The 27,356-nt window shown below is 39.5% G+C and overlaps 2 pseudogenes; both read left to right on the forward strand.

The window, feature by feature from the left end:
* LOC137092098 (solute carrier family 4 member 11-like) overlaps window positions 1-27,356 on the forward strand; it is a 61,887-nt pseudogene that overhangs the window by 34,392 nt on the left and 139 nt on the right.
* LOC137093321 (5S ribosomal RNA) lies at window positions 22,656-22,772 on the forward strand (annotated as a pseudogene).

The raw sequence follows: 27,356 nt of genomic DNA on the forward strand, positions 1-27,356 counted from the left end.
AGTCAGATTGAGAATTTAGTAAGCCTTCAAGGCTTTTTGGTGAGTCGAACACACTGTTTTTGTGCTGGTGTCATGTGCTCTCTGCTTGATTTTTAATATTTATTTTTTTTAAAACAGCATAACGGCCGTTAAAAGTAAAGCAAACCGGCCAGGTTGCACGTGAATAAACATGTAAATGGCAGACTTGCGGCTTGGAAGTTCCCGGTAAACTGGACATCTGTCATGCGGCTTCAGAGCTGGTGACGGGTTCAGTATACCTATATGCAATGATATGCAAACTATGCTCTACTTACCCCTCCCCTCAGACCCCGCCCCTCTCCACGCCAAAACAGTGACAGAAAGTTGAAACTGAAAATCAGTGACACTGAAAAAAAACTGACATTGTAAAAAAAAACTGTCACTGAAAAAGAGTGACATGAAGAAAAAATCTGAAGATTGTCATTGAAAAATACAAATAAATCCCAATTCAATAAAAGAATACGATTGTAATATTTTAATAATTTTATTTTTTCAGTGCCAATACTTGTTTCAATGCCAATACAACTGTTTTCAATGCAAATGTTTCAATGCCAATGTTTCCTTTTTCAGTTCTGCTTTTGTTTTCAATGACAATTTTAATTTGTGATGCCAAATTTTAAAGTCACCATTCTGGCTCCATAATCCACTAGCCAGACGATAAACAAATAACAGACCGGAAGTTAACTTTGAACCAGGTGCGTAACGATAGCATTGTGCGTGCGTTCGATGAAACCGTCTACAGTCATGTGAAAATGTTAGGACACCTTATTGAATTCCATGATTTTCTGTATCAGGACATACTAATCTATCTACTGCTTGACTTAAAATTTGGAAAATAAAACCTTTAATGAACAGTAACACATGACATATTACACTGTGTCATTATTTGTGTATCAAAAATAAAGCCACGATGGAAAAACCATGGGTGACAAAATTAGGACACCCTATCAGTCCATTGCCTGTAGAGCCACTTTTAGCAGCAATAACTTGAAGTTATCATTTTCTGCAGGATTTGTCATTCTAAAGGAATTTTGGTCCACTCTTTACAACATTACTTCAGTTTGTTGAAGTTTGTGGCATTTGTTGATGCACAACTCTCTTCACAGCATTTCAGTCAGGATGAGGTCTGGACTTCGACTGGGCTAGTACAACACCTTCATCCTTTTCTTTTTCAGACGTTCTGTTGTAGATTTGCTGGCGATCTTCGGATCATTGTCTGGTTGCATGACCCAGTTTTAGCTAAGCTTCAGCTGTCGGAAAGATGGTCTAACATTTGACTCTAGAATACTTTGGTATACAGAGGAGTTCATGGTCGACTCAATGACAGTGAAGTGTTCAGGTCCTGTGGCTACAAAACAAGCCCAAAATCATCACCCCTCCACCAGCATGCCTGACTTTTGGTATGAGGTGTTTGTGCTGAAATGATCTTATGGTTTTCACCAAACTTAGCACTATTCTTCTCTGTCCAAAGGACCTTGTTCTATGTTTGTTCAGATGCAACTTTGCAAACGTAAGCCGTGCTGCTATGAGAGAAGAGGCTTTCTCCTGGCAACCCTTCCAAACATGCCATACTTGACCCATCTTTTTCTAATTGTACTGTTATGAACTTTAACATTTAACATGTTGAGGCCTGGAGAGTGTGAGGTGTAGTTCTTGTGGCTATCTATTTGCTGGGACATCCACTCATGGGAAGATTGGTATCTATTTTATTTGTCTTCCACTTGTGAATAATCTTCCTCGCTGTAGAATAATGGACTTCAAATGGTCGTCTAGCAACTCTCAATTCACTTCTGAGCTGTAAACTCCAAACTCTGGTCGCGGCAATCACATTGTGTATAGATTCGGTGGGCGGGGCTTAATATAATGAAGGCCGAGTTGCTCATGCATGTGCTTCTAGTAAACACAGAAACTTGCGTCTTCTAATCAGCTTTGACCGCGACTCTGGAAGACTTGGAGTTAAGCTTTTTTCTGAGAAAAGAACAAAGAACGGCACTGAAGTCATTTTTAAAAAGGGAAGATGAGTTCTGAGTTTTGCCGACCGGATACCGCGAAAGTTTAATCTGTCAACGAGCTCTGCTTCACCTTCGTTGCTCTGGTTGGTTGTAGCGCTATCCAATTGCGTGCACGCCTGCAGAGGGAGATTGAAAAACAACCGTTTATCCCGCCACTGGGATTGAGCCCTGTCAATGGTGAGTTTCCAGACCAAACATCTTGATGTAAGTCTTGCTTGTCCGGCTACAGACCAAGCTCAATTTAAGATGGAACTTTGGTCTGGGAGTCTGCTCTGTATTTTCTACTGCACAAGAGGCGTGATCAACGGGCATTATTCAAATGAATCTGTACGCAATTGGATAGTCCTTCAATCAGTCAGACCACAAGAGGCGTAATTCAAATACGGGGAACAGGTAATGAATCATTGTTTCTCTATTCGTCATCGTGTTAAACCCGCCAATAGTACGCCAGGTGGATAAGCTAGTTTGTGATTGGTTCCTGCAAAATTGTAACAGAAGCAGTAGAAATTAATGTACAGGTTTCCAGATGGAGTTGCAGGGTGAAATCAAATCAACGTTCTATACACATATATTATATAAACACAAATTTAATTTTGGATGTAATGAATCACAATTAATCCCTTGACAGCCCTAAAATAATGTTTTAATACTTTTCTCTAGCACCTAGATCTTCACATATTTATAGATTTGCATGAAAACCACAAACAACAGCATTAAAAATGTGATTTATTTCAGTGAATTGGTTTGGTTTTATTCTAAAATTTGATTCACTGATTCAGAGTCCCTCATTGTTAATTAAACTACATTTTACAAACATACACGTGCACTACTGTGATTCAGTGTCATGGGTTTGCTTTGAATAAAAGCATTGTCAAATGCATGATTCATAAGTATAAATGTAAATGCTGTTGTTTTAACTGACTGATTAAAAAGAACCAGAGCAAGCTCCATTACCAAACCATACATTTTGAACTGTTCTTTCTTGGTTCAGTATGTGAAGCTGATAAATTTCCAGGAGGAGATGAGTGCTCACCGGGATCTGGATGGGTTCTTGGCTCAGGCCAGCATCCTGCTGGATGAGACGGCGGCCTCCCTAGATGAAGTACTGTGCAGAATGCTGGACCATGTGGGAACGGACGGGCAGGGCAGCTGCAATGCGGAGGAGGTCATGAGTGCTCTGTTCACAGATGCTGGAGGACAGGATGCCAATGGTGAGCAGCGGGCTTCTATGCCCAAGTGCCACAGGTCATCTAGTCTAGCAATCCAGAAATCCAGGGCAACCCCTCTGAGAATGTGGTTAATGGAACACCCGCTGCTTAAAAACAGGGAATGGGTATTTACCATTTCTCTCTCTTTCTGTGTCTTTTCAAGTTCACCTTTTGACCGAGACCATTCAGGGCATGTCAGCAACAGCCACTGGAGTTTGCTACCAGCAGTCCTGGCTCTGTGTGCTGTATGTAGCGCTTTAACATTAATAAATACGCACATATATTCCTCAGCCTTTTTAAACAAAACCACAACTGGATCACCAGTCTGTTTTTATTTGTATTTACTTATTGGTATTTTTCATCAGTGGCTGATATTTCTAAAGCATCCTGTAAATATCTAATTTCTTTTTCAGACCAGTAACCATGTGTTACATTTTAAGCCTAGTCTAGTCTAGTGTATATAAATTGCAGTATTAACACATTTACACAATTTTACTTTTATGTTGTAACCCTTTGCCTGTTACCCCCCGATTTGGCAAATGGAGCATTTAGACATACGCATAGTAAAAAGACAGCTGCTCATAAGTTATTCTGAATATATACATAACCAATATATACATAACCATTATAGAGAAAGCCACACTTGAGAGTTTACAGCTGAATACTCAGAATTACTCAGACAGTTATTAATATAGAGATGTGCAGGCTAAAACATAAAAATATAAAATGTAAATATTTAAAATATTTTTCTTCATGTATAAAAATATTATGTGAATGTAGTATAAACTTATAATTACACTGTAATTTTTGTTTTTGTTTTTGCTGGTTTAACTTAAAAATGTAAGTAACCTGGTTGCCTTAAAATATTGAGTTTATTGAAATTAAATATTTGAGTTGATACAATGAAGGAAATTTGTTTAATAAATAGAAACTCAAAATATTATTGTATCTGAACCACATTAAAAAAAATTATAAATCATGAAAATAGCACAATTTGGCATGTTTCACTGCGTCATCAGAAATAAAACACACCCAATTACCCAATATACTTACAAAATATTTTAAATATATTTTAATAAAGGTTGTCGAATCTCAAAACATGTTCATTGTATTAACTCAAAAATTTTATTTCAGTGAACTCAAAATTTTAAGGCAACCAGGTAACTTTTTTTCTCTAAATATGTTTTTACAGTGTAAACCCTAATGTTGTCTTTACTTAAACAAATCAAGTAATCTTTACTAAATATTACTAGTTTAGTCCAGAAACTCAAAAATATAAGTTAGTATAACTTATTAACCTACAAAATACATAAACTTAAGATTTCAAGTTGTATGAACTCAAAATCATAAATAATTGAAATAGCTCACTCTGGTCTTGCTTTGATGTGATTGGCCATGCAATGAGTTCTGTCTGGCAACAAGAACTAACTCACTGATTGGAGGACATTTACAAAAGGCGGTCCTTTTCGCCTCGTCTGTTGCTCGTTGCTGATTGAAGACTTTTTCATTGTGTGCAATCTTAAATTCGTTAAGTAAAAATGTGTAAGTTACTAAACCTAACAATAATATGTGAACTAACTTATAACTAACCAGACTGACTTTATTTCTGTTTTAATGAAAATAATAGTTTTGTTGGAAGTCACCATGATGGAGATCAGTGTTTGCTTTATTTGGGCTCTTGACTCTTGACTGTGTAACATTGGTGTTTCTCTGGCTGCTTTGTGCTTGTGAGACACATTTGTTAAGAAACAAAAAGTTAAGAGAAAATAATCATCAAGTGATGTTGTTTATTCATTGATGATGATAATAACAACATCATCATGTATTGGCAGAATCCCTGATCTCATGAGTCTACTGCTCTGGTTGTCAAAGCAGTAACTAATAGTTTTGAAATATTAATAAAAATACCCATCCTTTACTGTTGTGGTAATTGAACAATTTGTTTATATATTTTTATGTGCACAAAATGTTTAAATCTAAGAATCCATGTATGAATCTCGAATATGGTGACAAAAAAAAAATAAAAATAAATAAATACAAATATTCCGATAAACAGATCAACTCTGAACATAAAACAAGCTAAGACAATGTCTTTTCTAAGACCATGTTTGGATTATTTTTAGAGATGTTTTTATAAAATAAGTTTGCTGCTCTGCAGACACTTTTGCAGTCTTTTGTCTAATGTCAGGCGAGGAGAACAGCTCAATTAATGCTTCAATGTGCTCACTCGATGATCGTTTCACACTTTTGAATGTGTGAGACGTAATCCTCATTATTCTTTTGCTATGAATCTTTTTTCTTCTTTTTTTTAACAGCCATTATTCAAATCCATTATAACATGTATGTCTGCCTAAATGGACCATTAATAGTGCAGTATTTCATTTAGTAATCCACAATTATCTGAAGTGTTTCTAAAAGACAAAAGAAAAAAAATAATCTAAAAGCACAGTATGTGAATTATTGTAACAAAATAGACAAAGCTCTGGTCCAAAAGGTGCATTAGAGCTTCAGTTAGCATCAAGCTAAACACAATTTAAAAGATTAAAATTACACCTTCACTCTAGATTTCACTTTAGACCACCATCGAGTGTTTGTATTAGTTTCCTGTCGTGATATAATGGAGATTTCATTTATATGGTCATATTAATACATGTTATATTTATCATTTTATATGGAGCTAATCGCTACACCTGTTAGCAGTCATAATGTAAACATCCATTATTGATATAAAATAGCCGAAACCACATAAAAAAAATCACACAAAAACCTTATTCCATAGTTATCGTGTGTTTATTAGCTTCTTAGTTCATGCGTAGAAATGTAGATTAGGCTCGTTCATCACAGAACCAGAATGAGATGGAGGAGCGCATCATGCAGAGGGCAGTGTTGAGCATGTCATATTATTGACAGCTCAGTGAGCAAATGAACGCCTGATGACTTATATCTGATGCATATCATTAAGAGGAGACCCAGAGAGAGCTCTGTGCATGTTTCAGTTCCTTTAGATCTCATAATTCAGTGAGAAATTAATAGAAAAGGTGTTCTGTATGAAAGGTAATATCTGAGAAAAAAAAGAAAAAAAAAGCATAATAGGCACACTTTAAAGGTGCAGTATGTGATTTCTGAAACACGCTGTTGAACATGGCTCGGACCGAGCACCACAACAAAATTGTAGCAAGGGGGCAGTAGGGGACGTGTAGAGTGTGTGTCCTCTCATGATGAGCGTGGAGAGTGAGGGTGAGCAAGAGGGAGATTTAAAGAAAGATTGTAGAAAGAGAGATGGCTGAGAGACATTACAAAAGAGAAAAGGTCAGAAGAATATCACTGGGAAAAGAAGGGTTTTGATCAGGCAAGAGCTTAAGGACCCATGTTAGTATTTGAAAAGATTTCCAGCACTGGAGAGACCTATGTGGGAAAGCCTGAAAATGGATGCATAGGTTGTTGTTTCTGCTCCATACATGAGTAACACTGGTTTTGAGTGTGTGAAACAACCAACAAACTCTTCCTATGTACACTGTATGTTTATTCTTTTTTTTTCTTTGTTGTTCGTTCATCATCTTTGCTTTATTTTGCTGCTATGATAAAGAGACATCCATGTTTGCATTGCATGTTTGTGGATTTTGGAGGCAGAGCAATGAAGGGAATGGTGTGTTTGTTTGGTTTGATTTCAACAGTGTTCCAACAATGAATCTCAGAAACTGCTTACTGCACTACTTGATGTGCATGATGTGCATTTTTATTTTAAATAATTCAGTAAATTCATGTCAAATATCACTTTCTTCTTTAAAACCTAGTTTTAATAGATTTTTAGTACATATATATAATACATATTATTTTGTATTTTGTTATCCGCAACCCCCAAAATGTCAGGTGGTGCAACTATCTGAACAAAATAGAACAGAATAATACAGATTATTGTCAGCATTACAATACACCCTTTAAATGTCACGTTTAAACAACGTTTTATTCAAATAATACATTTATATTTAATTTATATTTATTATATATTATGTTGCTCATGCAAGTGGCAAAATATTTAAACACGGCCGATGTTAAAATCAAAAACGTTTTACATTAAAACTTACAATAGACAAAAAAATCTAGTTTTAAATATTTTAAGAAATCCTGCAGGTCATAAAGAACTTTATTTCTCTACCTTCAAGAAAGGACGAGAGCTCTCCATTATGTCTCCCTATTTACCTAAATGTGCCTGTTTTCTTGCTTTACCCGAGGCAAAAAGTAATTGAAACAGATTAGACTTTAAATTACATGAATCTGTGGTGAAATAACCAATCAATGCATGTTTATTTTAATGTGAACAACTGTAATACAGTTCGTAGATGGGAAGGAAGGAGGCCGGAACCGGCGAACGCTCAACAAACATTTATTTAAAGTAAAGAAACAAAATGAAAGTAAAACCGCGGACAGCCCCTCACGGACGACTGCCCGCAAACACACACAAAATAAAACGTGGGCAGCCCCTCACGGACGACTGCCCACAAACACATAAACAAAACATAACATAAAATTCCAGGCCTGGTCCTCTCTCCTCTTCCGCAGCTCCTGCTCCTCCTTATATGCTCCCGTCACATGGCCGCGAGACGAGACTGGTGTGCCACTCGTGTGCCACCCGGTGTGCCCTCGTGAACGTTAATCACCGGCCCGCTCTCGCGGTCCCTCGCCCCGCTGCCTGTCACACCACATACCCCCATCGCCCCTCGCAGGCCGGGGGGCACTCCCGAGACTGCGCTCTACTCCCCCCACCCCCCCCCCCCCTCTCCCGGGGGGGCCGATCACGGCGGCCGCGGCACCTGGGGGTAAGGACAGAGAGGCGAGAGAAATGTAGATGGGAGCACGAGGAGCCCGCGGACTAGAGAGGGGAGAGAGGGAAAAAAGAAAGAAAGAGGAAAAAAAAAAATTCTGGTCCGGTTCCCAGACACACTGCCGTTCGGCCCTCCGCCCGCCGAGAGGCTCTTCCTCGCGGTGCTGTGCGATGGCACTGGACGCCTGGTGGGCCGCTCGATCCTCCTCCGCCCCCTGGCGGCCGGCGGTGACTCCTCCTTTCGAGGGACCCGGCAGCGAGCCCCGCGCTCCCTGCTCCTCCCCTGTCAGGCGGATGGCAGCAGGCTCCGGCCCCCGGCAAGCGCGGCGACTCCTCCGCTCCCTCTCGGACGGCAGCCACCCCACCTCGACCCAGGGGCACGGCAGCGAGGTCTCTGTCCCACCTTTCCCGCTCCAGCACCATCGCCTCGGGCAGCCCTTGCGGTCTTTCCTCATGCGCGCTGCCCCAACTCCTCAGCACCGCGATCCCCCTCAGCAGCGAGGGCTCTCCGACAGCGCGTCCCTCCTTCCTCCCGGGCTTCGGCACCAATGTAATACAGTTCGTAGATGGGAAGGAAGGAGGCGGGAACCGGCGAACGCTCAACAAACATTTATTCAAAATAAATAAACAAAATGAAAGTAAAACCGCGGGCAGCCCCTCACGGACGACTGCTCACAAACACACGTCAAACAAAACATAACATAAAATCCAGGCCTGGTCCTCTCTCCTCTTCCGCAGCTCCTGCTCCTCCTTATATGCTCCCGTCACATGGCCGCGAGACGAGACCGGTGTGCCACGCAGCTGGCCCTCGTGAACGTTAATCACCGGCCCGCTCTCGCGGTCCCTCGCCCCGCTGCCTGTCACACCACAACAATGTTCTATCACTTTAATTCAGCACGTCCAGCACAAAATAGACTCGGTGTGGAAACGATCGACGCGTTGCTGCAGACGCACCGCTCCTGGAAAGCACTGCCGGACTGCATCGGTGTGTAGTGAGAAAGCTGAAATCCGTTAACATTGGGACGTATAACAGGCGATCTATTGGTGATCAAACTGGTTGCGCTGCAGACCTAAGCAGTTCGTAGGAGTCTTTTGTTGGACTACTACATAAAAATAGAAAGACATGTTTTATTGCTATTATCTCATCACATTTGAAGCGCCACTAATGTAAATCGGTAGAGGAACAATTTATATTTTATGCATTGGGAATTTGGGATACACTAGCTGCCTGCTGGGGTGGCAATGGTCTTTCTTTTAGGGTGGCGACATGTTGAGGTGACGATGTACTGGGTGTCCGCTGTGACTCGATTTGGGTGTGTGACAACGATGCTCAACGTACGCATTATTACCTCGATCCAAAAAAAAAGAAAAAAGGATAACGCAAAAGAGAATTGTCTTGGGGGCCCCCTGGTGTTCAGGGCCCTGGGCTGCAGCCCATGTTGCCCATTAGGATAACACGGCCCTGACCTGGTGTGACAACAAATAAAAATAATTGGCAATGTTGCATACTTTTTACACTTGGAATCTTCAGACTTTTTTCTTTTCTTTCTTACATATGTAATGTTGCTTCTCTCATCTCAGATGATTTGCTCTTTAAGATTATTTTTATTTTCCCTTCCTTACTATGCAGAAAAGTACAAAGACTACCATAGAACTTGGTCACACATTTGCAACCTTGTTCTCAGACATCATGTTAAGGCAGAAACTCCTGGAAACTATAAGACCAAGGAGGACTTCAAGCAGGAGCTGGTGATTCAAGGGCAGCGGCTCTCCACTGGCATCCAGAAGCCCTCGTTGGAGGAAGAGACTGACCCACACAGCAACAAACCACTCAAGGTCTGAAGCCGAGAGAGGGTCAGGGCATGTCCATGGCTTCACCACCCAATTATTTGCTCAGTCTGCCTGTTAACTTAATGTTCAGTTTCTCTGTGGGTCATTAAGAGCACTCCTCACCTGTAGAGTCCACCCTCACATTATGCTGAACCATTATCATATAAACACTTCTCCACACAGATGTAAGCACCTGGGTGTATGTGTGTACCTCCACCAACTCCAAAACACCCAATTGCCCAACAGCTATACTGCAGATTCATTTGAAGAGATTTGAGACTGAGCCCAGATTGAGATGGTCTCGAATACCCAAATCTCTGTTCTGACTATATTAATGAATTAGTACAGCACAGACAAAATTGGACACTCACTTTCAACGAATGCACTGCAGCTGTTACAATATGATTTTTCATTATAAAAAGTGAAATTGCAATAAAAAATAAATAAATAAAAATGTAGGGCATTTACCAAGCTCTTTCTTCAACCCTGTATCTATATTCCCAAATATGCTGTTTTCCTCATAGCGACCAAAAATGTCTGCACAAGGATTTCAGATCATTTACATCTTTGTAGGGATATCTGTTCCCATGTTAGCTATACCCTACTGAGTATATAGGGTATATATGCACTACTGTTTAAAAGTCTCCATACACCCCGGTTACAGTAGCCCTAAACGGACAAGCTGCTCTACAGAATGCTACTCTGCTCTCTCCTGTGTTGGCCATGTTTTGTCTATCAGAAACTCTCCATTGTTTTGAATAGGCGACCCCTAGCAGATGTTAAAATTTACATAGTACAGCTTTAACCAAGCAGATGAAATGGCAGACAGCTGTTTGTAACGATATTTTGCTTGACCTCCTGAATTTGAAGATCAGGTGCTTGGTTTGCTGAAAAAAGACTACATTTTCACAATGTACAGTTTCACAATGTACCCTATTTATGTTCCCTATAATGGTATTATTTCACAGGTTCAACAAACAATACTTAATTGTATATAAAATTATATGAAATATAAAAAATAAGACATTATATTATATATAAAATATATATTATAAAATTAGACATTTTACATGCAGTTGTAATATATATATATATATATATATATATATATATATATATATATATATATATATATATATATATATATATATATATATATATATATATATATATATATTCGTTATTTTAGCTGTGCTTAGGGTCATTGTCTTGTTGGAAGGTGAACCTTTGGCCCAGTCTGAGGTCGTGAGCACTCTGGAGAATGTTTTTTTTCCAGGATATCTCTGTACTTGGCCACATTCATCTTTCCCTCGATTGCAACCAGTTATCCTGTCCCTGCAGCTGAAAAACTCCCCCACCACATGATGCTGCCACCACCATATTTCACTGTTGGGACTGTATTGGACAGATGATATCTTTCTTCACACATACCGCTTAGAATTAAGGCCAAAAAGTTCTATTTCGGTCTCATCATACCAGAGAATCTAATTTCCTTCAGGTGTTTTTTTTTAGCAAACTTTCATGTGTCTTGCCCTGAGGAGAGGCTTCCGTTGGGCCACTCTGCCATAAAGCCTGACTGAGGAGGGTTGCAGTGATGGTTGACTTTCTACAACTTACTCCCATCTCTCGACTGCATTTCTGGAGCTCAGCCACAGTGTTCTTTGGGTTCTTCTTTACCTCTCTCTTCTGGTCATCCCAAACGTCTTCCATTTAAGGATTACGGAGGCCACTGTGCTCTTAGGAACCTTACGTGCAGCAGAATTTTTTTTATAACCATGGCCAGATCTGTGCCTTGCTACAATTCTGTCTATGAGCTCTTCAGGCAGTTCCTTTAACCTCATGATTCTCATTTACTCTGTCATGCACTGTGAGCTGTAAGCTGTCATTTTTCCAGTCTTTAACTGTCCTATTTTAGTGAGCTTGTACAAATTGTAGGCTCTTTTTCCTATTTGTAGTTGAGATGATTGGTACCTGGTGGGGTCTTCTGCTGTTGTAGCCCATCCGCCTCAAGGTTGAGTGTGTTTTGGCTTCACAAATCCTTTGCTGCAAACCTCGGTTGTAATGAGTGTTTATTTCAGTCAAATTTGCTCTTCAATCAGCTTGAATCAGTCAGCCAATTCTCCTCTGACCTCTAGCATCAACAAGGTATTTTTGCACACAGGACTGGCACATACTGGATGTTTTTCCTTTTTCACACCATTCTTTGTAAGAAATGGTTGTGCGTGAAAATTCCAGTAAATGAGCAAATTGTGAAATACTCAGACCGGCCCGTCTGGCACCAACAACCATTCCACACTCAAAATTGCTTAAATCACCTTTCTTTCACATTCTGACATTCAGTTTGGAGTTCAGGAGATTGTCTTGACCAGGACCACACCCCTAAATGCATTGAAGCAACTGCCATGTGATTGGTTGATTAGATAATTGCATTAATGAAAATATGGAACAGGTGTTCCTAATAATCCTTTAGGTGAGTGCATATATATATACTTTTCTCCTCCAACTTTTTATACCCAGGTAAAATATTTCCTCAGAGCAGGTTGTGGCATTTATGACGACTTGTGCCGCAGGCTTCCATTGTACCTGTCCGACTTCACAGATGGTAAGTCTCAGTTTTCCCAAAAGGCCCTGCTTGACTTCACTTTTACTAAAAATAAGAGAATTTTTTTTTGCCCAGGATGAAGTGTTTCTTGCTGTGTGGTTTTCTTTCCAGGTATTCTGGGCTTTAACAAATCTTTGCTTAAAGGGGGGGTGAAATGCTGTTTCATGCATACTGAGCTTTTCCCACTGTTAAAGACTTGGATTCCCATCCTAAACATAGACAAAGTTTCAAAAACTAATGTTGGACGTCTGATGGAGTATTTCTGTGTTAAAAATACTCCTTCCGGTTTCTCACAAGTTTCTGAGAGTTTTTTTTGAGTATGGCTTGACTTGACATTAATAGATCGGAAGGTCCTTGTATGGGCTGTACGGGCTCTTCTCCCGGTAGGGTGCGCGTGCGTGACTAGAGCGAGAGAGGAAATGCACGCCCATAAACATTCTCTCAGGTGCAGATCCAGTCGATCCAGGCGCCACGCTCCACTTTATTCCTATGGGTGACATCAACGCTTCAGCACAGCATTCCGGAAGGCAGCACTGCACTTGAACTGATTTGAACGCAGAAATTACGGGAAGCTTCACAACATCGCTTCAGTCGCGTCGCAAAAGTAGATCTTCACCATTCACTGCTGTCAGGACTTTACTAAATCATACCAAATAAGTGTGTTTTTGACAGAGCGGTCCCAGCGATAAAGGTTCGGTCCTGCTTTGGAAGCAGCCGGTGAGTAAAACTGCTTCAAATGTCTCTACTGTTGGCTATCACCGCGTGAGTAAACATCAGTAAACGACACGATCGCGTGCTTCGTCATTCAAATGCGCTAACGGTTACTCCATTGTTGTTCTATGTATAACGTTACACTAGTCTGACGTGCAAAACCGTTTTGCTTGCTACTGCTAAGGTTAAGTCACATATAATAGTCCATAAACCAAATCATGTCCTCATAAACTGCGAGTAAAGACACACAAATGTTGACAGGCAACTAAATACAGTACATACCACAGAGACGGACGTCCTGCTGTTGCTGTTTCTCCTGTTGAATTTATTTCAGCCTCCGAATGATTCTGGATCATATATCTATTAGCTGAGCTCGATAGCCATGAGTTTCTCCACGCTTGAGGACGTCACCGCTTTGCGCGCTCGTCATTCTTTAGCTCCGCCCACACGATACGCCTCCAGGCGCTCGTTTTTTTCCGGAAAGACTCGGTACAGCCCATATTTCTTTTATAAATATAATAAAACTGAAGACTTTTCGGAGAGATGAAGGATGCAAAACTACTCTATAGGTACTCAAGATTGACATGAGATTGACTGAAACTGAGTGTTTCACCCTCCCCCTTTAAGTACACCACAATGGCCATATTCCTCTACATCACTATCTTGCTGCCTGTGTTTGTCTCTCTGAATGATAAGAGCACGAGAGGAGTGATAGGTCTGTAGTCAAAAGTATATGACTAAGTCATTTATAGTCATTTTCTGGTCCTATCTGGCCAAGATGAACTACACTTGAAGACCATCTTGGTCACACCAGCTACCAAGTTCCAAATCCAGCTTGACCAGTAGGGTATTTTTACAGAGTTCCAGTTTTGCATTTGTGTTTTTCTGTTGGTTTATTTTCCTTTCTGCAGATGTACAGAAAACTATAATTGGTCAGAGCATTGGAGGAGTGATTTACTCTCTTTGTGCTGGGTCTCCGCTGGTCATTCCTCTCACCACAGCACCTCTAGCTATCTTCATCAGTGGTATTGTATCGCTCAGAAAAGAAGGTTAGATGCACTTTCTCTCTCAGAGCTCTATACATATGTTTTCTCTATTCTGTTTGTATATTGCAGTGATCAGAGGCATCTGTGATGACTATGACCTTGACTTTCCTGAATTGTATGCCTGCATTGGCCTCTGGAAATGTTTGTTCCTCATACTAGGAGGCATCTTCAATGTCAGCCTGTTTATGAAGCTCTTTAAACGGTCAGTGGAGTAGCACCATATAAGAGCCTATCTTATTAGAATTCTGCATTTTCCATAGAGAGAAGTAATCTCATTTTTTTTTTTACTTGTTCAGTTTAATGAGCAACACAGTTTTGAACATTTCATTGTGTTCAATCAATCTAACATATTTGAAACTGAAGTTTACTTTATCAATTTGTGTTCATGTGTGTTCAAATGGACCTAATTTAGTTTAGGTCGGTACTTTAAGAATGATATATATATATATATATATATAAGCCAACTTAATACATTTAAGTTCCTGTGTCATACTAACCAGCAATAGTGCATGTTAGTATGCTAAAAATAAATGTATTTACCATGTTTAAGCAATCAAATGTACAATTGTTTTTACACAACACTGTGTTTTTTAAAATTGTACAACACTGTGGCAATCCTGGCAATGACCCACAACACGAAGTATTGTGGTGGAACATTTTACACAAACAAGCACCTCACTAATTTTCTTAATGAATTTAACAATCTACAAACCCGATATTGCAAAAACTTTGGGACACTGTGTGATTTAACGGAATGTAATAATGTAAAAGTTTCAAATTTTATTCAGAATAAAACATAGATGACATATCAAATGTTTAAACTGAGAAAATGTATAATTTTAAGGGCGAAATAAATTGATTTAAAATTTCATGGCATCAACACATCTCACAAAAGTTGGGACTAGGCCATGTTTACCATTGTTTGGCATCCCTTCTTTTTTTTATAACAGTCTGCAAATGTCTGGGGACTGAGGAGTCAAGTTGCTCAAGTTTAGGAATAGGAATGTTGTCCCATTCTTGTCTTGTACATACAGGCTTCTAGTTGCTCAACTGTCTTAGGTCTTCTTTGTCGCATCTTCCTCTTTATGATGCACCAAATGTTTTCTATGGGTGAAAGATCTGGACTGCAGGCTGGATATTTCAGTACCTGGATCCTTCTATTGCACAGCCATGATGCTTAAATTGATGCAGTATGTGGTCTGGAATTGGTCTGTTGGAAAATGCAAGGTCTTCCCTGAGAGACACGACGTATGGATGGAGCATATGTTGTTCTAGAACTTGGATATACCTTTCAGCATTGATGGTTTCTTTCTAGATGTGTAAGCTACCCATGCCACATGCACTCATGTAATCCTATACCATCAGAGATGCAGGCTTCTGAACTGAGCGGTAATAACAACTTGGGTTGTCCTTGTCCTCTTTAGTCCGGATGACAATGCGTCCCAGTTTTCCAAAAAGAACTTCAAATGTCTGACCACAGAACAGTTTTCAACTTTTCCACAGTCCATTTTAAATAAGCCTTGGCCCAGAGAAAACGCCTGTGCTTCTGGATCATGTAGATATGGCTCCTTTTCTGACCTATAGAGTTTTAGCTGGCACCGGCAAATGGCACCGGTGATTGTGTTCACCGACAATGTTTTCTGGAAGTATTCCTGAGCCCATGTTGTGATTTCCATTACAGTAGCACTCCTGTATGTAATGCAGTGCCGTCTAATGGCCAGAAGATCACGGGAATCCAGTCTGGTTTTCCGGCCTTGACCCTTACGTACATAGATTGTTCCAGATTCTCTGAATCTTTGGATGATATTATGCACTGTAGATGATATATTCAAACTCTTTGCAATTTCTTTGCCTTTCTGATATTGCTCCACTACTTTTCACCGCAGCATTGGGGGTTCCTCATATGCACATTTAACTTTTCTGGCATCTTATTGCTACCTGTCCCAACTTTTTTGGAATGTGGAGCGATCATGAAATCCAAAATGAGCCAATATTTGGCATGAAATTTCAAAATGTCTCACTTTCAGCATTTGATATGTTTTCTATATTCTATTGTGAATAAAATATAAGTTTATGAGATTTGTAAATTGTTGCATTATTTTTTTTTAAATTCACAATGTGTACAGTGTCCCAATTTTTTTAGAATTGGGTTTGTTGATGATACTGTTTAAAATTTCTTCAGGCAGAGGCTACGTTCTGATATAACTCAAGACACTTGCAATGCAATGGCCCCTCTCTGTTGTATAAACATCATAAATCTGTGCTCTCCTGTCATGTGTGTGATAATCTTTGTCTGTGGTGTGCCTCGATTTTGATGTTATGTCTTGGTCTGTGCTCTATTGTTTTAATAAATAAAAGGGAAGATCCGTTGTTCACCATGTCCTCTGTGTCCTCTCAGATCCACAGAAGAAGTGATAGCTTTGTTCATCTCCATTGCTTTTGTGGGCGACGCTTTGAAAGGCACCATAAACAGTAAGTTCAGAGCTCTGAACATTGCTGGAATTTGGACCAGAGGAGTGTCATGGTCTGTAATATCTCTGAAATAAATTATTAATGAGGTTTTAACAGGTAAGTGAGAAAGATGGGGAAAGAATACAAATATCTTGATGTATTTTATGAACATTCATAATATTTCCATGTGATATGGTTTAATGGTAGCCTGACAAGCCAGACCCACATCAAGATGTTTGGTCTGGAAACTCACCATAGACAGGGCTCAATCCGAGGGGCGGGATAAACGGTTGTCTTTCAAACTCCCTCTGCACGCGATAGGATAGCGCTACACCAACCAGAGCAACGAAGGTGAAACAGAGCTCGCTGACTGATGAAACATTCGCCGTATCCGGTCGGCTAAACTCCGAACACATCTTCCCTTTTTAAGAATGACTTCAGTGCCGCTCTTTGTTCTTTTCTCAGAGAAAAGCTTAACTCCAAGTCTTCCAGAGTCGTGGTCAGAGCTGATTCGAAAGACTGCTGCCATTTGCCAGTTTCTATGTTTACTAGAAGCACGCAAGCGCAACTCGGCCGTCGTCATTATAGCCCCGCCCGCCGACTCTATACACGATGTGATTGGGCCGTCCAGATTCTGAGGAATACAGCTCAGATGGGTATTGAGAGTGCCTAGACGACACTTGCGGGCAAATTAAATTTGCTGCCGCTAGGGTGCGTCTAGATTTCTAGGCTAGTTTAATGGGACAGTTCTCCCATAATTTCCTCCCCCTCTTGTTGTTCCAAACCAAACATACTTTATTTCATGGAACACAAAAGAAGATATTTTGAAGAATATTGGTAACCAATCAATGCACTTTGTTCAATGAAATAGAGACTGGGGCTATATGAAAATAAAGCCATCTTTTACTCCCTGCTGTTGTTACAATGCCTGGCTTATGTCCTCCTAGCCTTTTTTAGTCCTCAAAGGGAGAACATTTAAAAACAGTCCTTTACACACTCCTCCATATAATGGCAGGACATGACGACCCGGATAAAACTTTACAAAAAGGATACAAAAGTATGATGCAATGATACAGTGAGCCATCCAATATATATGGAAAGTGTTCAGGAGGCATACTATAAAGTTTTGTAAGAAACCGTATTATTCAGTCAAAATACTGAGCTCGGCTGTTACTCTGTGCATATTCCTGCCATCAGCAGCCCCTCACGCAATGTTGTCATGACAACCAGTACACAACATTCACTTCAGGAAGTTTACCTTATTATTAGTGTAAGACTGAAAAACCTAGTATATGCCGAAATGTCTGAATGAGGAACAAGGACTCTCTGAGAAAATCTAAATCTGAACTGTCCCTCACACACCACTGGAGACGCAAGTCTCACCTCAGTATCAGCTAATCTACATCTTTCTCTTTTGACTCCCTCTCCCCCAATTCCTTCCCTCTCTCATGCTGAGATCACTTAAAATACACACAGAATCTCTATATTACAATGTCAATCCACACGATACAGTATTATATGTGTTTGATATAGTTTGAAATGTCTCAGTGTGACTGGTACAAAGATCTCATCCCCACAGAAGTTAACCAAAAGATAATCAATGTTTTAAGAGTTTAGAGATATATTGTCTTAGTATGGTGGGTGTGGCTTTCAGCCATTTGGCCTTTATATCAATACAAGTCTTGATCAAATCAAATTCCCATTGTGAACTCGTGTTTACACTTCAAAGAGTTTGTGCATTTGTTTGTGGGTATTTAAGGAAATGTTGCAAAGAGCTCAGGGCTCGATTCTGTAGTCAGGTCAGCCCGTAATGCTGGATGTTTCAAGATAGCCAGCATTATGTAATTTTCAGAAGTCAGGTATACATTTCATTCTTTACTTCAGAGTATTTGATGTTATATGGATTGGGCTACAATTTAATTGATTATGTAATTGGCATTATACATTTACCTGACTGTTAATAAATTGTTACACTTTGATTCTGACTTGCTCTGGAATTATTCAGGTTACGAACTGAATAATTAAATGTGTATGTAAACTATTAAATAAAAATGACCAAATAACCAATTGGCATTCTAACCTAAATTCTAAATTATGATTAAATGGAGTCAGATAACGAGGAATTGGAATAAATTCCCATTTTCCCCGCTGAAAAGACCGAACGCGCAGCGACCTTCACCCGCCGATCGTTGGCCTCCATTGGGACGATTTGGGCGGCCTTACATTAGTATCATAGACCGTAAAAAAAATATGGACGACTCGACATCATCCGTTTCCGCTTGGCAGATTTGAAGCTTTTAGGCGGCCTGCACGGCGCGGATATCTTGGGACCGAGTCTGCGCAGTAGCGATTTCGGGACCGGAGTTGCGCAGTAGAGCGCAGGAAGTAGAGCAGGAAGTACAGCTGCGATATCAAAAGCCCGCCCACACTCTCGCAGATGCAGAACAATTAATTATGTTGGTGTGAAATAAACAGTTATGGAAATGTAGAAATTAAAGCTAAAGCTCCAATCTGCTCCCAAAAATTTCGAAAAAATCAGTTAGTGCCTCAGTGACAACTTCACTCAGAGAAGCCGTCAGTCTCAGCTGTCAATCATGACGTCACACCCCCCATTTTTATAGCATCAAATAACTAACTAAAACTAAACTTATTTAAAAAATGAACACTTGAAATGAAATCATCGTGATGATAACTGCCTTCAGTAACATAAACTAACTTTGGGGAAAAAATATTTGAAGTGTAATTTTATTATTTAGTTTGCCTCGTGTCCATTAGAAAACACAGAGGGGCGGCTATACTGGGACCGGTCACCGGGGGACGATCGATGCGCCAAAGCTTCAGTAAATGAGAGGGAGACTGCAGGCTTGATTAGTATTAATGTATTATTTCTTATTATTTACCTTATAGAAGAGACGAGAGTCCCATTTGTTTCTAATGAGCCTGATTTCTCAAAATGGTGCGTGTCTGTGCTTATCCTGGGTGCCATGACAACAATGCGGCTGCTGACGGCTTGCACGCACTCACAGGAACACACACCGAGTAACGGCCAAACTCAGTATTTTCACTGAACAATGTTTTTCTTTCTTGTAAAACCTTATAGTATGCCTCCTAACACTTTCTATACATGGCACGTGGCTCACTGTATCATTGAGAGATACTTTTTTATCCTTTTCATAAAGTTTTAGCCTGGTCACCATTCACTGCCATTATATGAAGGAATGCGTGCAGGACATTTTTCAAAATTTCTACCTTTGAGATCCGAAAAAGATAGGACTTAAGACATTGGAATAACAGGAGGTTGAGTGGAAGATTACTTTATTTTAATGTTAGGGTGAACTATCCCTCTAAACCCCAAACATTGCAAAAGGTGTTTGTTAATCAGATCAATCCCAGAAAGCAATTTTGCATTTAAAAGCTGTCTAATAGCCGTCCAAACACAGCTCTGACATCTAGGATAAAACAAGGCAAAATTTGGGCTGTCAGTGAAAATTTAATAGATGTCTAACCATAGCCTAAGAATAGACATAGTCATCTAGAACATGAACACGTCAAAGAAATGCAGCCAAACACCTTGTCATGCTGCTGACTTTGCTTACAGAATGGAATATCATATCAGACGCATGTTATATTGGCAAAAACGACATGTAGCCAAATTCAAGGTTCCTTTGTCTAGCAGTGGGTTACTCATAGCCGGAATATATCAGGTCTATAGTTAACCTAGACAGTGAAATGACAGCTATTGCTAGCTTGGTGGCATATGCACTACTAATATTTTTATGTTTTAAAAGCTATAACAATAATGAAAATATGACATGTTTTTGGTGAGTCGATAATGTAATAATTTTAAAAATTGTTATTACATTATGAGCTCAAGATTTCATTAATTCATTATGATTATTACATTATGTGTAGTTTTTACATTATGTGCAATTATTACATTATGAGTTGCTACACACAATATACTGATGCAGTATAATGGAGCTGATTTAGATGCACTTAAACATTCACAAACATTCTGCCTAAAATCTCTTTGCATTTGCAGAATGCAAATTATATGCATTTGGAATTGGAACACAAATGAATGTCAATAAATGTCATTTTTGGGTGCAATTTTTTTTTAACATCTAAATTATAAACAAAAATATATTTTTTCACTATTCTATTGCTTACCACTGTATTTCTCTTTTCTCTCAATGGAAGCACAGGGAATCTGCATCGTCTGGGTGAAATGCTTCATCAGACAGTGAACGGAACAGAGAACGGAGGCATCTCACTGCCTGCAACAATGGTTCTGTGCACCAGGGAGCGCCCTATTCTCTGCCTATGGCTGATGCTGGGAACACTGTGGCTGGGCTATGACCTGTTCCTCAATAAGAAAGGTTATCATAGGATAGTCTAATTCTCATTAGCTGCTGATGCTTGGTCATCTGTTCTGATCTTCGTGAATATTGCTTATATTAGTAGAATGGGGAATCTTTTTGTTATTTATTTATTTTTTATAAACTACAGAATCTCAAAATACAGATGTGTCTTATTGCATTTTCTAATTTCTGGTTTCTCTCCAGCTCTTTCTGCATGCTAAAGTCAGAGAGGTGGTGTCAGACTGTGCATTGCCGATCTCTGTGGTCATCTTCTCTTTTTTTGGGCTCCTACCTCTTCAATGACATTTAGCGTGAGCCCTCATGTCAAAAGAATCACCTAAAATGATTATGTTGTATCTTTACTTATATCATCATTATCTGTTATAGATCTTGCATTAGGTGTAATTTCATTCTGTAATAATACTGAATGTAATAATTTTCCAACTCAAAGAAACTTAAGTATTCAACTTAAAAGTGCACTATGTAGTTTTTTTACCCCCAGAAAATTATCCAAAAACCACCAGGCCAGTGTTCTATATTTTTGTTTAGTTGAGTTCTCTTACAATATCCCAAATGTTTCTAACTATTTGTAAATTGTAAGAAAATTGCTATTTTAACCAATGAACCGGGACGTCTGAGGCAGTCGCCTGCCACTTGCGTCATATCTGTGTTAACCTCGGTTTCCGGTTTTATTATGCAGAAGTGCTTTACTCTTAGCAGTGTTAACAAGTGTCACAGAAGCGAACGCACAGAGTAATGTCATTACATCATTTTAAACACACTTAAACGTATCTAATATGATAAAACAGAACAGCGTTAACCGGAAAAGCGGAAATAGAGCCGGCAACTGTGTCCCGTCATAATAAAAGTCCCGCTACTCGCGAGCCGTGTGTTGCATAAAAATCGCTCCAGTGGCCTTGCTCAGCTCCTCAACACTCGGCCCTGCTCTGCTTCATTCTACAGTAACGTTAATAACCGAGACCGGTGTGCCACGCAGCTGGCACTCGTGAACGTTAATCACCGGCCCGCTCTCGCGGTCCCTCGCCCCGCTGCCTGTCACACCACATACTCATTACTATTCTATATCGGGTCTATAGTTAACCGAGACAGTGAAATGACAGCTATTGCTTGCTGGGTGGCGTATTCATTTGTACGATCTTATACGTGTTAGGGTTATTCCCCACTGACAGCTAGGTGTAGAGATGAACATTCATGCATAATTTGATTCACATTCTGTATTTTTCTGAATACTGTATGATTTTTTTTATAGAAATACATCTGAAAAAAAAGAAAAAGAAATGGGTTTGTCCTATATTCAGGGTCTAGACTTTTACATGTCAATAATACACCTTCAACAATTGGTGGCACCATATAAGCTTAAAACAAGTGTGCCAAGAAAAATGGTGTTTTAGAGTGTAAAGATTGTGAGCGCAAGTCTTAAAAACGCAAAAGCATTCAAAGAAAAGCTTATGTTCTAAGAGCAGCGTGACTGTCATGTTTGCTTTCCTTGCTGACAGGACCAAACATCCCCCATATGCGATTTTAAAATTGAAGACGGTACAGATATTTCAAATATGAACCAGAGCAGACCAGAACCAGCAGCCATATCACCCTGTAGCCCAAGACTGGTTTCCCACTGAAGCTAAGCAGGGCTGAGCCTGGTCAGTACCTGGATGGGAGACCAACTGGGAATACCAGGTAGCTGCTGGTAGAGGTGTTAGTGAGCCCAGCAGGGGGCGCTCAACCTGTGGTCTGTGTGGGTCCTAACACCCCAGTATAGTGATGGGGACACTATACTGACAAAGAGCACCGTCTTTCGGATGAGACGTTAAACAGAGGTCCTGACTCTCTGTGGTCATTAAAAATCCCAGAGAAAAGAGTAGGGGTGTAACCCCGACATCCTGGCCAAATTTGCCCATCGGCCCCTCTGTCCATCATGGCCTCCTAATCCCCCTCTCCTGATTGGCTTAATCACTCTGTCTCCTCTCCACCAATCAGCTGGTGTGTGGTGAGCATTCTAGCGCAATATGGCTGCCGTCGCATAATCCAGGTGGATGCTGCATTTGTGGTGGTTGAGGAGATTCCCCCTTCAATGTAAAGTGCTTTGAGTGCCTTGAAAAGCGCTATATAAATAGAACAAATTATTAGTAACCATAAGTGACCAGTTAACCAACATTAACCATATTTTCAATTAAAAAAAAGAAAAGAAAAATATGCCGCATGACTTTTTCTAAAAAAAAATCTTATTTCCAAAAGTTACATCTTGAAAGAAGAGGGTGTGTCCTTTTATAATCTTACAGTCTTGTATTCAAAACAATACAGTAACATGAAATGGCCACCTCATAAAATATTTACATTTTCCCATATGATCATGTTGGCAATATTTACATTTAAATAACATTCAAATTAGCAACAAATTACCATTATCTTATATGTTTCTTATGCTCATATAGCTAAAATTGATATATTTCAAGTTGGTCCGACCACCGAATTGGTGTGTGCAGTCCTAAGTGCCTTATTATACAGTCTATATAATAATAATTATACTTTGATTCAAGCCTGACACCTCAAGACATCGCAGCTGGACATCCTGATCAGTTTCCATTGACATCAAACCTTTCTGAAGTGACGGGTCCAAATGCGTTTTGTGAACTATTGCAAAAAGGGAGTAAATAATGGCAAATTATTGTTTGTTTGGTCAACTATCCATTTCATTATTTTATGTCGATCCACAGTTCCAGTATTCAACTGCCATAATGGAACTGCATTCAAAGTGTCACCTTTTAATCAGCTGACAGGGATGAACATATTAAGTCCATGTGGTCTTGGCTTTCTCCTCGCCTTAATCATCTTCATTGACCAGAATATTGTGGTGTCCCTCACCAATGCCCCAGAGAACAGGTATCCATCCAGAAAATCCAAATCCATTTCCATTAGTAGTGTCATATTTGTCTCTCTGAGTTAAACATCTGAAGTTTGTCATCCAGCAGTGCCATACCTTCTCAGTTTGCTAGCATTTCATTAGATTACTTTTCCCAAGATCAGTGAGCCATCATTCACAATGTCAGTTCAGTCGTAGGCGCTGAGAGACAGCATCAGATGACAGATCATAATCTCTTTTGGTGCGCGTGCTTGTGTTTCAGACTGCTAAAGGGAACGGCGTACAACTGGGACCTGATGCTCTCTGGGTTTATCAATATCCTGATGTCGGTGCTGGGGTTACCATGGCTGCATGCAGCTTTCCCACACTCCACGCTGCATGTGCGTCAGCTGGCGCGGGTGGAACAGCGAGTGGAGGGGGGCCACCTCTATGAAATATGATGGCAACCACCTACATACACACTTAGAGAACACAATACTTGCAGATGATTTATGACCATGCATGATGCATACGAGTTAGAAATTAACACATCAAGTGTGATTAACAAGAATTGTAAAACACATCCTTATGTTAACCTGCAGGATAGTTACTGTAAAGGAGACACGACTTACATCGCTGGCTGCGAACATCCTTATTGGTTTGTCAGTGTTTTTGCTGCCAGTGCCTCTGCAGTGGATACCAAAACCTGTTCTCTATGGGCTCTTCCTGTACATCGCTCTTACATCTATTGATGGAAACCAGATGTTTGATTCAATGGCCCTTCTGCTTAAAGAACAAGTGAGAGCCTTAGATTAGTGAACCTATGCTAAGCTATTAGTGTATCTTGCTCTTATTAACACTATTATTCAAAAGTGTTAGGTCAAGCTTTTGGTCATTAGGATCATTTAAGTCTTACTATAAAACATTTAAAAAAAAATAATAATAATTACTGTCACTTTTAATTATCCATTAAATTAAATGCATCAAAAGTGACAGTAAAGACTAGGCTGAGTAAACCCAGCCTGATCCGCCAGCGATTTTATTTCACCCTGCAACTCAGTCTGGAAACCTGTACATTCATTTCTACTGCTTCTGTTACACTTTTGTGGGAACCAATCACAGACTGGCTCATCCACCTGGCGCTATTGGCAGGTTTAACACCATGACAGATAGAGAAACAATGGGTCGTTGCCCGATGAAGGACTATCCAATTGCGTACAGAGTAATTTGAACTATGCTCACTGATCACACATCTTGTGGACTGATTGGTTAAAAAGACTATCCAATTGTGTACATTCATTTGAATAATGCCCGTTGATCATGCCTCTTGTGCAGTAGAAAATACAGAGCAGACTCCCCAGACCACTTTGGTGATAGCCAGACAAAGTAAAGACATTTATAATGTTATAGTATAACGTTATAGTATATAATGGTTTTCTGAAAAAATATTAAAGATACACTGTGTAACTTTTTTAATTTATTCTTAGCTAAAAACACTTAGTTCTTTCAAAAATTTGTGCTCATTAATGTATATTTACTTCTTTCAAGTAATAAAGTATTCTCGTAAGTTTATAATATGCCATTGAAAATACATACGGGTGAGGGGTTTGAATGTCGATCGCCATGTTGCTCCTCCATCTCTACACGTACCTGTAAATTCAAGCTTCGCCTTTCGCGTTTACCTCTACCTCTCCCTCGCCTCTCCGTCACATCAACTGATCTCTGCTCATGGAGAAAATGATATAGCCTGCAATGTAAACATTGCTTTACGCTAGGGATGTCGTACAATATACAGAATAACGATAGCACTGATAAAAGTTACTTCACTAAGATTAGCTAGCATTCGTCTGGGAACCTGATAGCTGATGTTAGCAATGAAATGGTAAAAAAACATAACCTACGTGTTAACTGACAAATTAAATAATTGCAAATTATAATAGTTTTCTAAAGTAACCTCATCACTTGAAGGAACAATCATGGTCGAACTGGAAGCCATGTTAATCTTGGACTAAATTGGCCACCGTAGGAGTTAAAACAAAATCGGAATTGAGAGGAACAGAAATTAATATTCCTGGATGGTCATATACCTTTTCACCGCTAGATGGGGGGAAATATCACACAGTGTAGCTTTAAGCACCAAAGCTGTGTTAAAATTTTTATTTTATTTTTCTTGAACAGCAAATCAGCATATTAAAATTATTTCTGAAAAACGCTGACACTGAAGCCTGGAGTAATCCAGCTTTGATCACATAATTAAATTACATTTTAAAATATAGTCAAGAAGACAATAGTTTTTTTTAATGCAACCTTGATGAGCATAAGAATTAAAAGAAAATGATTGTTTTACACTGTCATGAGGAAAAATCCAGCAAAACGCGTGGGCGCATTCTTCGGATCTAGGGTCCTGGTTTTTTAAACCAAATGAAATTTAAATATGCAAAGAAAATTATATATAAATTCTTAGGCCAATTGCTTTGGAATTAGCAATTTTACCATAAACTACAAAAAAAAAAAAACATGGTGTGGGATGAGTTACTGTATATTAAGAGCACCATTCAGTACAGGTCAAGTTAATTAAGTCTATAAATACACATCATACTAGCAGTTAAATATGCCTCAGTAATGTAGTTCATTTAAAACCATACAGATTCCTCTGAATATCAAACATAAGACTTTAAATCCAAGTCTCAAGATCACTCAGTCTTATCAATGATACTTTATTTATTGCATAATTTAATAGTGCTGCCTTCAGAATGTACAACCACGGTGAAAAATTAATGTAAATCACTATATATCTAGTGTAGTGAGGGACTATTTGAGGTTGTAAAGGGTATAATTCCTAGGTCGTTTTTGAGTCTCAGACCATTATCATGTAGTAGATTTACAGGTTTAAAGTCAACATGACATGACATTACCAACAGATTTTAAACTAATGTCATGTATTTTATGAGGCCAATTCTGAAATTTTGCATCAAGCATCAGACACTGGCCACAATGAAATCTCATTGGTTCAAAATGATACTCTTCATAACATGAGATACACTGTGTCACACATTGTTTTGTTTTTTGTTATAAGTCGCAAATGACAAGGCGACTGCTTCAAGCAATACAAATACTTTTTGAGGGTGAACTTTCCCTTTAAGAAAGTAAATAGGATTATATTTATGGAATAATACAAATCTGTCACTGATCATTTTAATACTAATCTTAATCTCCATTCCCAAGACGTCATATCCACCCACTCACTACATCCGCAGTGTGCCGCAGAGGAAGGTGCATTATTTCACAGGCCTGCAGATTGTTCAGCTGATCATCCTTTAAGCATTTGGGATGTATCCATTGCCCTACATGAAGATGATCTTCCCTTAACTCATGATCATGCTCATTCCAATAAGGTATGCTATAGCCTTTATATCAGAGGTTTGAGCGATTATC

The sequence above is a fragment of the Pseudorasbora parva genome, chromosome 11, assembly GCF_024679245.1.
Source record: "Pseudorasbora parva isolate DD20220531a chromosome 11, ASM2467924v1, whole genome shotgun sequence".
Lineage (NCBI taxonomy): Eukaryota > Metazoa > Chordata > Actinopteri > Cypriniformes > Gobionidae > Pseudorasbora > Pseudorasbora parva.